Below are 17,609 nucleotides of genomic sequence, written 5' to 3' on the forward strand. Positions count from 1 at the left end.
CAAAGTATTGGTGGAGAGAACATAAAGGAAATGCTGACTTTGTCTAGTTTTGTTTTACACTGAAACAGTGGACAGAATAATATGGTTTGAACAGAAGTCCTGCAACTTTTAAAGAACCGTCATTCACTCCAATGAAGCTGCAAAAATTAAAATAAGACATGAGACAGAATCAACAAGAACATTTTAAATCGAATCAAAAAATAAATTCAGGCATCTGTCAAACCAATAAAACATCTTTAGTTAATTTCACATTATTGTTTCATGTCCTACACTAAAAACATTAAATCAAAATGTTGGAGTAACAAGAGATGCTTAAATAGATATATATATATTAGAAACTCTTCTTTGCTATCAGATAAGATAGAGATACTTAATTTCAGACATTTTATTACCCTTTGGTCTTTATTGGATGATGTCTGTATATCTGTTTCCATTAATTATAAAATTGCACAAATTGCAATTTGCTAAATAGATACAATGAAATTTTGATTAAAAAACAAAACAAAAAAAAAATCTACTTTTTGCATAAAAATATTTGATATGTCAGGCTGCTCCGTGGGTAGCACTGCTGCCTCGCAGCAAGAAGGTTTCGGATTCGATCCCTGGCCCGGAGTCTTTCTGCATGGAGTTTGCATGTTCTCCCTGAGCATGCATGAGTTCTCTCCAGGTACTCCAACTTCCTCCCACAGTCAAAATGTGTGTGTGAGTGTGTGTAAATGGATATTTGTCCTGTTTGTCTCTGTGTTGCCCTGCGATGGCCTGGAGACCTGTCCAGGGTCCTGTCCTCTCACCTAGACAGCAGGAGATAGGCATTAGCATCCCTTGCCACCCCACTTGGGATAAACATGATGGAGAATGGATGGATGGATATTTGATATGTCAATAAGGTGTTTTTTCTTTCATATCTAAATTATTACATTGCAATGGAAACATGAGTCATGTGATCTGCAGCTAGACCTTACTGCCTTGTAAAAAGATGAAGACAAGAAATAGTTAGAGGATGATTACATTTAGTTTTAGAAGATGAGCAAAATGCGCACTAAAGCTGTGGCAAAATTATGGATATATAGTGCATTGCAATTGAACTTTTTGACCTTTTGTCACATTTCAGGCATCAAACATAAACATATAAAACTATATTTTTTGGTGAAGAATCAGCACAAAGTTGCACAAAATTTATTGGATATTAAAAATGTTTTCACAAATAAAATACTTAAGAGTGAGGTGTGCAAAAAGAACCGGCCCCCTTACTTTCAGTGACGCAAACTCTGTACAGAAGTTTGCTGTGAGGATCTTTTATGGTGCGTTTACATGTTTACACCCTGAATCGCATCATCAAGTAGGAGGAGCTTCATCTGCATGAGGCTGACACCCTACTGATATGAAAATAACTTAGTAAATAGACTGAATGGTTAATGCTTATTTAGTGCAGGTTTGTGCATTTAAAATGATCGTTCATAAAGATGAAAAAAAAAAAATATCGACTGCTGTTGTTTCAGACATATTAAAGATTATTTTGTCGGGTCACCCAGGGGTCAACTATCCCCTATTAAGCTCAGAATTGAATTAAAATGATCTACTTTTTCAGTTTTACTTCATTTGTGCAGGTAAATCTGTCGTTTGCGCTGATTTGGTTATTAAACTTGTGGAGGATGTTCTTTTTCTGAATGAATCATCTAAATAAGTGGTCCTCCTAATTGTCAATCATTCTGGTGATACGTTTACGTAAGGCCGTCCTACGTGCTCGTCCCCATTTTCACTCACTTGTTGAGTCTGACATAGTGGAAAAATTCCAAATCTTCTTTTGGAAAGTTAGCTTGTACGAGCGATGCAAACATAAACTTTTAAACAGAGCATAAACAAGGAGAAGTTGGCTCATGCATGCTCTCACATGTGTTTAACAGGCGTTCCCTCTCAGGGGCGGGTACAGGGTTTTGCTTGTGCATTTTTTTTTTTTTTATTGGAGAGGGCGGGACTTTAAAAAAATGTGTGAAAATCCTCAACTACACCTTTAACCCTCTCCAGGCAGATGTTGCAGATTTGCAACAGCTAAATGCTACTTAGCTAATTACTCCACATCCATATTTTAAGAGCTTTTGTTACTCAGAAGTACAACAGAAGGACTTAGTTGTGCATTTGCAACAAACAGTTTCTCTCCAGCTCACCAGATGGCGCTGCTGACTGACTTTCAACATGGCTGAGTCCTTGGTGTCACTGAAACAGATTTTCTAAGCACCAATTTCATATAAGTGTCACTACCAATTTCCATTATTTTGAAATCAATACTACATAAGATGAACCATGAATGTGTATAGATATGATACATGCCAGTTAGTAGATTTTATCTCCTCTGGGTTTTTCACCAGAGGCATCTCGATTTCAATGTTGTGGATTCGCAACGTGTGTCCAAACAGGTACCAATGGATACTACATGCTTTATCTACTAGTTTGCCTATATTTTTAGTTTAACACAGTTTACCAGAAACAGCCTTCTCAAGAGGTTTTGAGATGTTGGTGAAGAAAAAGTTTTAAAAAAATTGTCTATAATTTTGTGAGAGAATTTTTTTTCTCGAATTTTGTGTTGTTAATTTACCACTCCGGGCCACTGTTGCAAATCTGCAACATCCCAGAATTCATTGCAAGTGAAGGTCTCTCAAAAAAAGTCTGACTTGTATATTACTACCCCATATGATAATTTTCTCCAAGTATCAGAGTTTTCCTGCAATTACAACTTAATTTGAGCCTTAGAGGGTTACGATAGAATCATTTTTAATTTCGGCCAAGGCGTCATCATTGCATAACAACACATGATTCCAGTGCTGGTATTGAATGTAAAGTGGGCATGTTTACCTTATTTAGTGGCAGGAATGATTCTCTAATATTTAATAAATCACCAGCCTCCGAGACCCTTCACTTTGGACCTGACGTTACCCCTGGCAACCCCCATGTCCTTTCCTTCCAAATTACATGGGGGTTTCCTACTAATTTCCTGTTGGCATTTCACAATAAAACCACAGGTGAAATTTAATATGACTAACAGCTGCTAAATTGCTCTCTAAGGACAACTTTTGAATCACCTTTGGGAGAGCTATGATTCGGCCAGATTCGCTGGGACTTCCTTGTAAGTCTAGCCCCTCAGAAAGCACCGATGCTGGCAGTGGGCAGTGACAGACCGGGCTCTGTGCTGGAGGTGAATGAGGATGATCAACAGTCCTTCCAGCACTAAATTAAAAGGACTATTTTTAAAGCCACCTAAGCTCATGAGAACATTCCATATTTCTGCCCTTTTTTAACATTATTTTATCTGTATTTTATTAAGTGAAAAAAGCTTAGCCTACAACCAGTACCTGATTGGCTGCCAAGTCGCGATTTTATAGAAAAGTTCAGCTCGTTTCAACTTCAACAATCACCGCTCCCCTCTCTCCATGCGGGAGCACTATCTAGTAGCACGAGGTGAGGATGGAGCAGTGAACACTCACTGCATGCAGTTCACTGCTGGCCACTTCACCTCCCTTCCCTGCACGGTTTGCATAAGAATTCTATGTGAATCCATCGCCAGCGCTTCCGGTGTGAACGCACCATAAATGATCCAATGTTGACCTAAACGACTGATGATGAATTAAATTCACTTGTGTGTATTTAAGTTGTGTGAATGCACCTGCTCTGTGATAGTATCAGAGTTTTGTTTAAAGTACAGAGAGCACCATGAAGAACAAGGAATGCACCAGGAAGGTCTAAGAAACTGTTGTGGAGAAGGTTAGTTCCGGATTTGGAAAAAAAAAATATTCCCTAGATTTAAACATTTTAAATATCATTACTGTGCAATCTGTATCAGATCATTGCAAATACAAAGACCCGGCTGTCGCTCTAAACTTTCAGCTCAAACAAGGAGAAGACTGATCAGAGATGCAGCCAAGAGGCCCATGATCACTCTGGATGAACTGCTCTGAACCACAGCTGTGTCCATTGGAAAACAATCAGTCATATACTGGACAAATCTCCCATTTATGGAAGAAAGCCTTTTGTTAAAGATATCCATAAAAAGTTGTTTCAAATTTCCCACAGGCCAACTGGGAGACACAGCAAACATGTGGAAGCAAGTACTCTGGTTAAATGAAACCAAAATCGACATTTTTTCTAAACAATCCAAAACTTCATGTTTGGCGGGAAAGCAACACCCTGAACACACCGTCCCCACCGTCAAACATGGTGGTGGCAGCATCATGGTTTGGGCCTGTTTTTCTTCAGCAGGGACAGAGAAGATGGTTAAAGTTGATTGGAAGATGGAAGGAGCCAAATACAGGATCATCCTGGAAGAAAATCTGTTGGACTGAAACAGAGATTATCTTCCAACAAGACGATGATCCAAAGCATAAAATGACATCTACCAGGGAGCGGTTCACAAAGAAACAGATCCAGGTGTTGGAATGGCCTAGTCAAAGTCCAGACCTGAATCCAATCGGGAATCAACTGAAAACTGCTTTTCATCCAACCTCACTGAGCTCAAGCTGTTTTGCAAAGAAGAATGGACAAAATGTCAGTTTGTCGTTGTGCAGAACTGATAGAGACGTACTGTAATCGCAGCAAAAGTTGGAGCTACAAAGTATGAACTCAGGGGGGCTAAATCATTTTGCACCCAATTTTTCAGTTTGTTATTTGTTGTTTCAAAAGATCCCATACATTTCTTTAATTTACTTCATGATTGTGTCACAGTTGATGTTGATTATTCACAAAAATGACTATTTTATATCTTTATGTCTGAAGCCTGAAATGTGAAAAAAGTTTGTAAAGTTCATGGGGTCAAACACTGATGCACTGTATCTTATGTGCCGAAATTTGCAGCTGCCATGTTGGCTTCAAGCATAGTTGCGTGAGCAAATTTAATCATGTGCAATTCTATTGTTTTCTTTTTTAAAGGAAATACTCTAATTGTGAAAATGTTCCTTTGCGAAATGAGCAGAATATCAGGCTTTGGAATGGAAACGCAACTTCAGATTTTCTACCTCCCTCATCCTCCATGAATCATCCCTTTAACAGAAACATTTTCTCATTTTTCAGATCTACCCATTAGGGAAATTTCAAGAGAGGTATGAAGGTTTTCACACCTATAAACCTTTTCTCCCTATATTTTATGTCTAGCAGTTAATATCATGGCTGAACCGGCTTCCGGAGTTTTTATTCTTTCATTTCAAGCAAACATCATCCCAAAACACGTGGAAGGCTGCTTTTCTTCCCCCCTCTTATTAAAAAATGGTGTTAATCAATTATCGTCAAATCTCAAAGCTCTTTATTTCAGCCTTCTTTTCTTTTTTTGTTCAATTAATCAATAATCCGCTTAATAATAATTTAGAGTCAGCTTAATTTTTTTTTTCATGTAATCAGTGTGGTTTCAGGGAGGAGCACACTGCAGTGATGGCAACTCCAAAGGTTGTAAACGAGGTGTGTCAAGGTTAGCGGATACTTTTTGAGGACCCAAATGCAGAGCTGAAGAGCCAGAGATGATTTCTTTCAAAATTTAATCAGAATCAGAAATGCTTTAATGAACCCAGGGGGAAAATATCTTCGTTACACACTCCAGGTATACAAACAACATATTGCAATCAGTCATTGTCTAAAGAAATAAAATACAATACAACAACAATACAATACAACTTTATGCACTAAAAAAAAAAAAAAAATAATATATATATATATATATATATATATATATATATATATATATATATATATAGATCTAACAAAAACACAAAAACACAACGGAGATCTAGTCCTATTGGCAGACATCCATTTAAAATGTAGGCAACGGCATGAAAAAAGTGGTTTCTACTTTTACTTTTATACTTTAAGTACATTTACAAGCCTGTACTTTGTTACTTTTACTTGAGTAAAGAAGTTTAATCAGTACTTCCACTTTTACCAGAGTATTTTTTAACACAAGTATCTGTACTTTTACTCAAGTACTGAAAGTGAGTACTTTTGCCATCTCTGACCACAGGCAGGAAACTCAGGGAAGGATAAACCTAAAGAATGAAGAAAATCCAGCAACAGTAACTGTAGAGGAGGAGTATATATGCCAAACAGAAAAATTAATCGAGTAATCAACTGAGTGGGAGCAGGTGTGGAAATAAGGCTCAAGAAGGGCGCTAGGGAAAAGAGCAGGGGTGGAAAGTAACGAATTACATTTACTCACGTTACTGTAATTGAGTACTTTTTATGAGTAATTTGTAATTTTCTGAGTAGTTTTTGAAATATGTAATTTTTACTTTTACTCGAGTAAATTTTAACCTAAGTAGTTTTACATCATCATTACATTTAAAACCCCCTCACGTTAGTGAGTAAAAAAAAAATACTGATGGTGAAAAACTTAAATGCGGCCGGATATTTAAACCCCTGTGTTACCGACACATAATCGCCATTAAAAAATAGAAGAAGATTTTAACTTTTAACAGCACTTTATTTACACAATTCAAACATATAAGCAATTGATGTAAAAACAAGTGTCAGTTAAAAATCACTATTAAAGTAAAACAAGAGTCAGTTTAAATCATTAAACGAGGAGCTTATTAATAACAGTGGCATCCTGTTGCGTTTTAGTTTGATTTCTGGGATCTTTTGGGCATTTCATTTTGTGTTTTGAAAACTTTAAAACGTAGTTTAAATATCTTTATTCCTATCATGGTGTCTGTTGGACAGTAGGATTGAAAATAGTTTGCACTTTATGGTTCAGGTTGTAAGGAAGTATGTTCCTTAGCCCAGCTGATCGTTTGCAGTGTGGATTTCCACTGAAATACGCCTTGAAATCGATTAAAACGCCTTGTGCTCAATTCGATTCATGACTCATCCTTTTTTGCATTAAATAACTCAAAGTAACTAAGTAACTTTTACTCAAATTACATTTTAAATGAAGTAATTTTGTACTTTTACTTGAGTAAATTTTGAGATTGGTAATTTTACTTTTACTCTGAGTAAAATTTAGGCAAAGTAAAGATACTTATACTCAATTACAATCTTTTAGTACTCTTTCCACCTCTGGAAAAGAGACATACACAAGGGGGCAACAGAGAGTAAACAAGAAATACAACAGAAAACAAATGGAAAATAATACAAATATTAACATAAATCAAAGTTTAACTGAAAACCCAAAGTGAAAACTTAAACAGAACCAAAAAGTCCAGAAAGGACAGAATCAAGACATCAAGCCTTGGGTTCAGATTAATCCTCTGCTGTTCTTTTTTTACCGACCTGCCTATTTGATGTATTTGGCATTTGAGGCTGTTAACCATCCTATCCTTTGTCAAATTTGAGCTGTAAGCATCAGTTTTTTACCAACTTATGCTGTAAGTTTTTTTTTTCCATATAATTAATTATCTGTCAAATGGTACAGAGTGTGTGTGCAAAACAGTTGCTTGTTATCAGATTTGATAAGCATCACTAAAGGGAGTAACCTGACTCCGCCAGATGGATTTGCTCCGCATATCCATCTGGAAACCTTCCGTTGAAGTAATTTTGGGAAGGGGCGAAAATACTGGTTAGCTGATTGGCCTATGTTGGTGATAGACGGGCCAAATAAACCAATCAGATCAAAGCCGCCATGTTCTTTAGACTGAACTGTCGCGCTTCTCGTTGCGTCACACCTCAACCCGCCTCAAAGCCAACGCTGATTGGACGTTCGTTTGGTGAACGGCTCCAAATTTTCTTTAACGGAGAGTCTCCAGACTGATCTGCGAGTGAAAACTTGAAAGCTCGCGAGATCAGGATGGTCTCATGAGGCTATAAAAAGAGTACCACGGGCCTCCAATTTAGATCCAACACTGTTTTCAGTTTATATAAATAATGTCTGTAAAAATGATGCTGATGCTTGTACACATTTATATCCTGATGACACTGTGGTTTGCTGATATGCAGGTAAATAAGTGTGAGTGATGTGCGATTAGTGTGATGGCAGAAGAGAAGCAGGCGAAAACAATGAACATTCTGAGGTTTTTAATGCATTAAAAACAATACTCAACTGTTGCCTATCCTTAGTCACTTGTTTATCCACCCACTTTTTTTCCTCTGGTGCAGAAGACATTGTCGTTTGTGCCGTGCCAAAGTCTCGAATTCAGAGTCCACAGCAGTTGTCTTGGTGAGTCAAGTAACAACTTTACATTGCTGACATCCAAAAAAAGTGTCTCGCACAGAATCCAAGGTGTGAATCAGGTTAAATTTTTTAGGTTATTTTTTTATTTTCTCCATATACTTGGTCAAGTTACAATAATACTGTACAGTATAAATCAGAACTTAAAGGCCACAGAAACAACTTTAATGACATTAAAATTAAAAAACATCCACAGAACGTCTGGAGTGTCTCAAAATAAAAACTATTTATAATAATTTCACTTAAAACAAAGAAATGTGACTGCCCCTGTAATATTAAAATGTTAACTTCTGGTTATGATGCCAACATGGAAATGAAAGGACTCTGCTCCAAAAGTATGTTGAATTATGTGAGGCGGCGCTCAGGCATTGCCAGATCCTAGCAGCTCTGTGGTAAAAGTGAGAAATGGCTTCAACAAAAGAAAAGCAAAAGGACGGCGAGCAACGTTCAGGAAGCTAAGTGGCCCAGAAGGAACTAGGATGTTGCTGATTTTCTTCAAGCGTTTAATTTGGTTAATATTCATTTGCTGACTTGGTAAACCATACAGAAGGAGAGCGGATGAACATGAGTATCACACTTACTGGAATAGAGGAGTTTAACCTTTTGCTATTAGCGTTGCATAAAAAAGACACATGGAAAGGAAACAATAGAAACAGCCATAAGTTTTTAAAATACTGTGTAACATACAAACTAAAACAAACGTCTCTGTGTTGATGCTAACAGCAAATGCAAACATACAAGTGATCAATTTTACATTAGGAAATGACCTGAGTGATTTTGAAAGACTATATTAAGTTAATTCAATAAACAGCAAACACACAATAAACACGGCTTATTTGCAGTCAGAAGGATACACTGGAAAAATTATCTAGAAATAAGTAAAAACTTCTTAAATTAAGTGTATTTACCCTTAATTAGAGCAGGTAAATGAAATAGTTTGCCAATGGAATGAGTAGTTTTACTCTTAAAATAAAATAATTAGATAATATGCTCTGAAAATAAGATAATGCAATTGTGTTTTCTTATTTTAAGTGTAAATTGTCTTGGTCTATTGGCAAAATGTCTCTTTTACCTCCTCAATCTAAGAAAAAATAACTTTTTTAGATTTAGATTTTTTCCAGGGTAACGCTGCTTTGTTCAGATAATTGCACTAGAAAAACGATGTAGAAATAAGTAAAAATGTCTTAAATTAAGTGTATTTACCCTTAATTAGAGCAGGTAAATGAAATAGTTTGCCAATGGAATGAGTAGTTTTACTCTTAAAATAAGATAATTAGATAAAAATGCACTTGAAATGAGACAATGCAATTGTGTTTTCTTATTTTAAGTGTAAATTGTCTTGGTCTATTTGCAAAATGCCTCTTTTACCTCCTCAATCTAAGAAAAAATGATCTTATTTTAAGAAGAAATAACTTTTCTAGATTTAGATTTTTTCCAGTGTAACGCTGCTTTGTTCAGATAATTGCACTAGAAAAACGATGTAGAAATAAGTAAAAATGTCTTAAATTAAGTGTATTTACCCTTAATTTGAGTAGGTAAATTAGATAGTTTGCTAATGGAATGAGTATTTTTACTTTTAAGATAAGATATTTAGATGAAATGTACTTGAAATAAAGCAATGCAATTGTGTTTTCTTATTTTAAATGCAAATTGTCTTGTTTCATTGGCAAAGTGTCTCTTTTACCTTCTCAATTCAAGGACAAATGCACTTATTTTAAGAAAAAATGAATTATCTAGATGTAGATTTTTTCCAGTGTGTGCTTAACAGCTGCTATCGTTATATCTGCTACTATGAATGACTGCTCCAGTCCCAACGTTCAGCCTGGTTTTATGCTTATGGATAACTTTTAAGTAACTTCATGCACACTCTGCAAGAATTTGTTCTTCTGTTCAAGAACAAATAAGTAATCATTCTTTGCAGTGAATCTTAACTGCTGAATTCATAGAAAGTCCCATCCAACACTGGAAAAAAATCAAAATCTAGATAAGTATTTTTTTTCTTAAAATAAGTGCATTTGCTTTTGGATTGAGGAGGCAAAGGAGCCATTTTGCCAATGGAACAAGACAATTTACACTTAAAATAAGAAAAGACAATTGAAATGTCTTCTTTCAAGTACATATTATCTAAATATCCTATTTTAAAAGTAAAAATACTAATTAAACTGGCAAAAGATCTCATTTACCTACTCAAATTAAGGTTAAATGCACTTCATTTAAGACATTTTTACTTATTTCTACATCATTTTTCCAGTGAATGTAGCTTATGTCACACCTGAAAAAGAAAACACAACAGCTAAGAAATAGCAGTGATGTTTTCCAAATTGATAAGAAGTAGAAGAAGAGCATTACACAGATGGTTTATTTTACTTAGATGACATATCGCTGCTATAGGCTTAGACTTCTGGAGGACATAGGGACCCTTTTTTCATCTTTCTGCTTCATTCTATCTCTATTCTCCAACTGTGTAGAATATTTTAGTTCAATCTCTAATGTTATGCTCTCTCTGTTTTCTTCTCATAGTAGATTGTCTGTTCCTGTTTAGCTGTGGCACCATCCTGGATCAGCTGTGCTGCTGCAATCACCACCCTTGTTTATAGATATTGGAGATCTGCCTGTTTCTCTGACTGTTACTGGCTGGATGTGCTTTCTCCATCCTCTGGCATGGGAGCTGCCTCGGAGCTCGTCTGCCTGGCTGTGTTTCCTGGATGGGGCCGCCTTTTACAGCTGCTTTTTGTATCTCTGCTTCTGTCTCCTTGAACCCCAGTGGGCCTCAGCAGATGGCCGCTCACACTGAGGTTTCCTCCTGTTAAAAGGGAGTTTTTCCTCTCCACTGTCACTACAAGCATGCTTAGTGTGTACCCCGCCTCTCGCCTGTGGGCAGCTGGAGATGGGCACCAGCATGCCTTGCGATGGATGGATGGATGGATGGATGGATGGATGGATGGATGGATGGATGGATGGATGGATGGATGGATGGATGGATGGATGGACGGATGGACGGATGGACGGATGGATGGATGGATGGATGGATGGATGGATGGATGGATGGACGGATGGACGGATGGATGGATACTGGATGGATGGATGGATGGATGGATGGATGGATGGATGGATGGATGGATGGATGGATGGATGGATGGATGGATGGATGGACGGATGGACGGATGGATGGATGGATGGATGGATGGATGGATGGATGGATGGATGGATGGATGGATGGATGGATGGATGGATGGATGGATGGACGGATGGATGGATGGATGGATGATGGATGATGGATGGATGGATGGATGGATGGATGGATGGACGGATGGATGGATGGATGGATGGATGGATGGATGGATGGATGGATGGACGGATGGATGGATGGATGGATGATGGATGATGGATGATGGATGATGGATGGATGGATGGATGGATGGATCTAGTGAACTATAAAGTGCCTTGAGATGACATGTGTTGTGAATTGGCACTTTAATATAAATATAGTGAATTGAACTGAATTGAATATCATATAAATAGTCAAATGTTCTACTCGCCTCTCTTAGCCAAACTCTAAACCATCCATTATTGCACATAAAAGATCACTGTATGAATTTCTCCACTTGAAATAATGTCCAACCACCAAACAAAGAGGGGAAATTATATCAGCTTTTCCTATCTATTGCTGGCTGTCCAAATCATCAACAATCACAGAACTGTTCTTTGACACTGCGAGAAAACAGTTCTGCCCACAAGTCAATGTCAAGAACAAGCAGAGAGACCTCACCAAGCAGAACCAGAGAACACAGTGAGGTAATGTTGTCCTTGTAGCTGTGGGAGTAAGAAAAAGCTTGGTGTATGTAATAAGCTTTAATTGGATGGGCAGGGGGGATTCTCTTTCTGAGATTTTAGGACGTTATTGGTTGTGTGGTGGGGGCATTTTATTGTAACTTTGAGCAGACCACAATCACCCCACCCCCGCTCCAACACCATCATCAAACAGCCACCTCTACCAGCAGCAATGTACCCTCTCTCCCAACTGAAGAGGAAGTGCGTCAGCTTTCAGAGGCAGCTCCATTTTAACGCAGATCTTCGACATATCACTGTGGCTGAGGGAAGTTTTGCCTGTTCTTCAAATTCTCCACAGTCATTAAGCTCCCTGTGGTCGGAAAATTACGTTTCTCTTATTTCATATATTAATTTATACTATTTACTCGATATAAAAACATCACTCAGCCTGTTTCACCCTCAAGGCCACACAATTCCTTTGCGTGAGGCAGAGGGATAGCCAGAACATTTTTATAAGGGTGGCCAAGCGATAACCACTGAGGGGTGGCCGAAAGTGTCAATCTCACGGTCAATCTATACTGTTCCAACAGGAAAATGAACGAGCAAAACACCCATAATTTCTAAATAAAGACAAACTATACTTTCCCATAGCCTTTGCTAACAAATAGACACATATATTCAAATATTTGTGCTTTCTGTCATGTTTAGTTTAAGGTTTCTAACCCACATGCAGAACACACGGACACAAGGGAAAAAGTTCAAAGGTTTATTGAAACAACACAATGAATTAAGAAGAGATCCAAGGGGTTATCTGATCCAGGACAGGTCACGACTGGGTTCACTGCAGAGGGGGACAGAGTGGTTAGCAGATGTCCAGGTATTTTGCAGAGTTTGAGAGTGCAGGTCTGTACCTGATCTGGAGTTTGAGCAGAGCGGCAGAGAGGGGGAACCAGGAGGGTCCAGAGACTGTTGGCAGGCAGAGGGCTTGGTGGAGGCAGAGCTTGGTTTAAGAGTTTGCAGGCAACAGGTTTGAGTTTCCCTTTCAGATTCTTCAGAGAGCGGGCAGGCAGGTCTTTGACTGCTTTGATTCTCCAGGGTTCTTCAGAGATCAGACTGACAGATTTCCAACAGAGAAACTCTTCCAGGTTTCTGGTTTCAGGCAGGTTCAACCATAGCTGGCAAACACTCTGGCGCTGGAGTGTTGCTCTGCCTCTCCTTAAATGCTGGTCTCCTGATGAGCAAACGAGCCGCAGGTGGTGAAGTCAGCTCCAGCTCCAGGAGACTTAGAACGCCCTCTGGTGGAGAAAAGTGGACAGACCTCCAGATCCCAACACTTTCTACATAAAAGGTAAATAGATAAAATTCTTTTAGGTTTGAGTTTGAGTGTTTTCCATTGTCATTACTTACCTACTTTTATCAGTTCTTATTCTGCATAAAATTTATATTTACAAATACTAATATCTACATAATTGATTATTTAATACGTTTTTATTAAAATAGTTATTTATCTATGATTTCACTTAAGACTCCTAGCATCATTTTCCTCTTTACCCCATAAAACCCAAAATCTAGTTCTGAAAAGAGCAGGAATTCTGTACTTATCATCTTTAATGTTAGTATATTGATGTGCATAATAAACCACAGTGTTTTTGTTGTCAAGTAATTGTTAATTTATGAAAAATGAAAATGTTTTGCCACCATCTGTATTAGAGGAAAATAAATGGTAGGGGTGGCCACAGGGTTGGCCAATGACTGGCTAAGGGTGGCCATGGCCACCCCTGGCCCCTCATCTAGCTCCGCCCCTGGCGTGAGTGCGCTTTTAGACAAGACATACCTTCTTCAAATAATAAGCCAGATTCTTTCTCAAGGTTTATTCATAACTTTTACTGTTAATCAAAGTGTCTGTAATTTGTTTTTACTCTGAATACTTTCCATTATTGTAAGTAAGGGAGAACGAACGCCGCCCAGGCAGAACAGGGTTGATTACCGCGCAATAAGGGCTGTATGATGAACTGTTCTCTCTTTGCAAAGATATGAAAATAAATTGCCGACTGAGTGAAATCCACCGATATTTGTTTATTTAACTGGGGAGAATAGTTGAATACATAAATAAAACAATCCAATTGTGTTTTCTTATTTTAAGTGTAATTTCTCTTGTTCCATTGGCAAAATGTCTCTTTTACCTCCTCAATTCAAGAACAAATGCACTTATTTTTAATAAAAAATGACTTAAATGATTTAAATTTTTTGCAGTGAGACATCACATGAGCACCTAATCTAACACCAGAGATGTGTTTCACCGATGCTCTTTAGCAACAACATAAGTTATCATAACTATGCAGATGACACTCAGACTCACATTGTGATGTCAGCTGGGCCCTGGGACTTATCCTGAGTCAACATTCAAGATCTTTGCTTTTAGGACAGGTAACAGGGGCGTGCACACATAGACACTAGGTGGTGCTAAAGCACTAGGAAGTTTGCCCTCTATCAAAGAAAATGCCCTTTTGAAACTCTTTTTTTTTTTTTTTTATTATTATTAATATTATTAAGATTTTACTGAGGTCGGTTTTGAAATGATCTTTTGAAAACCTGAGCCATTAAAAACGACTGAAACAATGCCCCGAAATGACAGACCTACTTGCGCACACCCGACCAGCCTCTCTCTCTTCCTTTGTCACGTGAACTCGCGCGGTCGCCCGCAGGGCATGCCAGATGCGCAGCATCATAGCAGTTTTCAGATAGCAGGAACGGTCGCTGACAGGCTGCTTCTCCCGTGCCCCATTAGCCAGGTAATATACAGATCAAGCAGAATCATTTTGTTGTGCATTAAAATGTCTCATTCAGCAGCACCAAACACGCATTTTGCCGACTGGTCACCAGATAAACTAGTTGTCTCCTTGTAAGATGCTATTTTACTTTTTATATTTTGTATCCATATTTTTTATCGTAAGTGTATATATTAGTCTATTTTATTGCATGACGTATACCCACAGTTTTTAGATATTTTTATCATTTTATTTACCTATTCCATATTATATGTTTCATGTTGCACGATTGTACCATGAAAAAATCCTAGTTTGTGAACTCCTTCACTAACAATGGCAATAAACCTGATTCTGATTCTGAAAGTTTTACACTGTAGCCCAAGTCAATGACGACCACATAGGCTACAAATAATTCCGGTAGAGTTTGCAATTGCAAATCTTCGGAAGAGGATTAGGGCCACTGAAAAAAAAAATAAGTTAACTGATTTTTAAATTTTATTTCAGTTTAGTATGGGGAAAAAAGTCAGAATTCTGACTTTAATCTCATAATTCTAACTTTTTTCTCATAATTCTGACTTTTTGCTGAGAATTCTGACTTTTTGCTCAGTATTCTTTATTGTCTTAATTGTATATTGATTTAGTAATTGCAGCACAATGCCAAGAAAGGAGGGTTAATCATATTGAAAAATCTTAAAAGCTGTTCACATTTTATTTTTAAGTGGTTTGTGCAGCAGGTATTAAAATAGCTATTATTTTGTAGGCTACCATAAGTCATATCCATGTGACAAGACTTCCAGTCATGTTGCCCTAATAGCCCATTATTTAAACTAATGTGGCATATTTGTTAAAGCTATTATTATTATTATTATTATTATTATTATTATTATTATTATTATTATTATTATTATTATTATTATTATTATTATTGTCATGATGGTTATTATTAATATATTGTAGCCAGTCACAGCAGGGAAGCTCTATACCATCAACATCTACCAGGACAGGAGATGAAGAAGAGTTCAGGGAAGACACAGAGACAGAAAAAGACCAGGATGAGGGAGAACAGATGGGTGAGGGAAAACAGGGAGATGAGCCAGATGAAAGAAGTATGCTTTAGTCTGTTCTGTTGGTGATGTGACTTTTTTCCATTGAAAACTCACGTTTAGAGAATGTTACAAATAAAAGTCAAATTTCATTCAACATGCGTTTATTTTTTTTTATAATTAAGTGTTACACGTGCGCTAAAAAGTGCCCTCCCCCCCCCCCCTCCTGAGCACCTGCCCCCCAAAATGTCTGTGCACGCCTCTGACAGGTAATATCATCAACCCTGATGAATTCATAGAGTTTCAGAATCAGAATCAAGTTTATTGCCAAGTAGGTTTGCACTTACAAGGAATTTGACTTGGAGTTGTTGGTGCAGACAAAAAACAAAAAACTTTCCTTCATAGAGCTAAGGTGACTCAGCTAAGTTAAGTCACCCTCAGAGTTCTGAGTAAGTTTGAGCAAAATAAGAAGCCCTCATTAATGGAGCTTGGAAAACCCAATGGATAATGGCAAACAGTGTGCCTCTCTCAACCACTGGAACTTAAAATATGAATGATGGGAAGATGAGAGTTTTTCTGCTTTTCCTGCTGCAAAATATTATTGTCTTCAATTTTACTTTCATTCATCGTGTGTTTTTGAGCTGTGTGTGTTCTTGTATTTGATACATTGTGGTGCCCGTTTTCTAGAAAAATTCGCCTTGTGAGGCCCGATGCCTGGAGCCCATCAGGGGAATTTCTGTTTTGCGGTCAGGGTTTTTGTGCAGGTGTGAATTTGGTTTAGGTTGGGGTTAGGTATGAACGCATAATGGTTAGGTTTAATGTAAGGGTCACGGTTAGGCTGTAAAAATGGTTAGAAATGTGTGTAAGAAGGGGAGGGAGTTAATTCAGTAAAATACATTACTAAAATGTTTATGGAGCTTGTCTGTCTGCAAGCTCTGTAGTAAAACATAATTGAACGGCACTCACATATACAATAATTTAAACAAGTATTTTATCATTGCTTTGGAGAGAGCTGATATAAATAAATCCGTTTCTGTTTGAAGGGCATCAGTGGTGTACGGTAAAGGTTTAATATTACGCTCTAACAGTTTACCTGATGCATAAAAATTAAGCCTCAGCATAAAACATGCAGTATAAACTTTACAGCAGTGGCGACTGGCCAGATAGAGGGTTCCAGGGTGCCGCCCCACTCCCCACTCACCCAACGACCGTGATTAGGACATAAAAAAAAAACAAATATTTCAAAATATATTAATATATTTTTTTAGATGCACAAGATAAATGTTTAGTGTTTAATTGGTCGTCGGATTGGTGACGTATTTCAGCCCAAAATGCACAAGATGACCCTACCTCCCACCACAGCACTGACGTCACAATCGTCTGTTAAAAAGTGTGGCTGATTGACAAGTAATATAATTATTATGCAACAAGGCTTGGCTAACTGCATGCAGCGAGGCTAATGCTTTATTTTGCTTTCCCTGCCTCCTTTTTCAAATGTCAGGATCTTACCCAACATGGATTAAAACATCTATGACTGATTTAAAGCACTTTTCAGAACATTTTAGAATGTTTTTTGCATTCATGTAAATATACTGGTGTTATCCCTTAATATACATTTGATTGTTTTTTTTTTTAAGCCGGGCTTAGACCATGCGATTTTTTCTGCCTTTTCGGGGCGAGTTTCCAGTTATGCGAGAATTTTCTGATGGGTCAGACCTTCAGCTTGATTGTGCAGCGTGCATCGTGTAGTGTACAGGGGATAAGTGATACAGCCATTCACGACCACCTCCCGATCAGGAATCATGAGGTCCATCCTGGGAAAATCGCTCAGTGCGCAAACACGTATTCTTCTTTTTCTTCTTCCTCTCAGATGTAAACACAGAAGCATGG

Source organism: Cyprinodon tularosa, unplaced genomic scaffold (genome assembly GCF_016077235.1).
Source record: "Cyprinodon tularosa strain WSP-4 unplaced genomic scaffold, ASM1607723v1 ctg104, whole genome shotgun sequence".
In the NCBI taxonomy this organism is placed as follows: domain Eukaryota; kingdom Metazoa; phylum Chordata; class Actinopteri; order Cyprinodontiformes; family Cyprinodontidae; genus Cyprinodon; species Cyprinodon tularosa.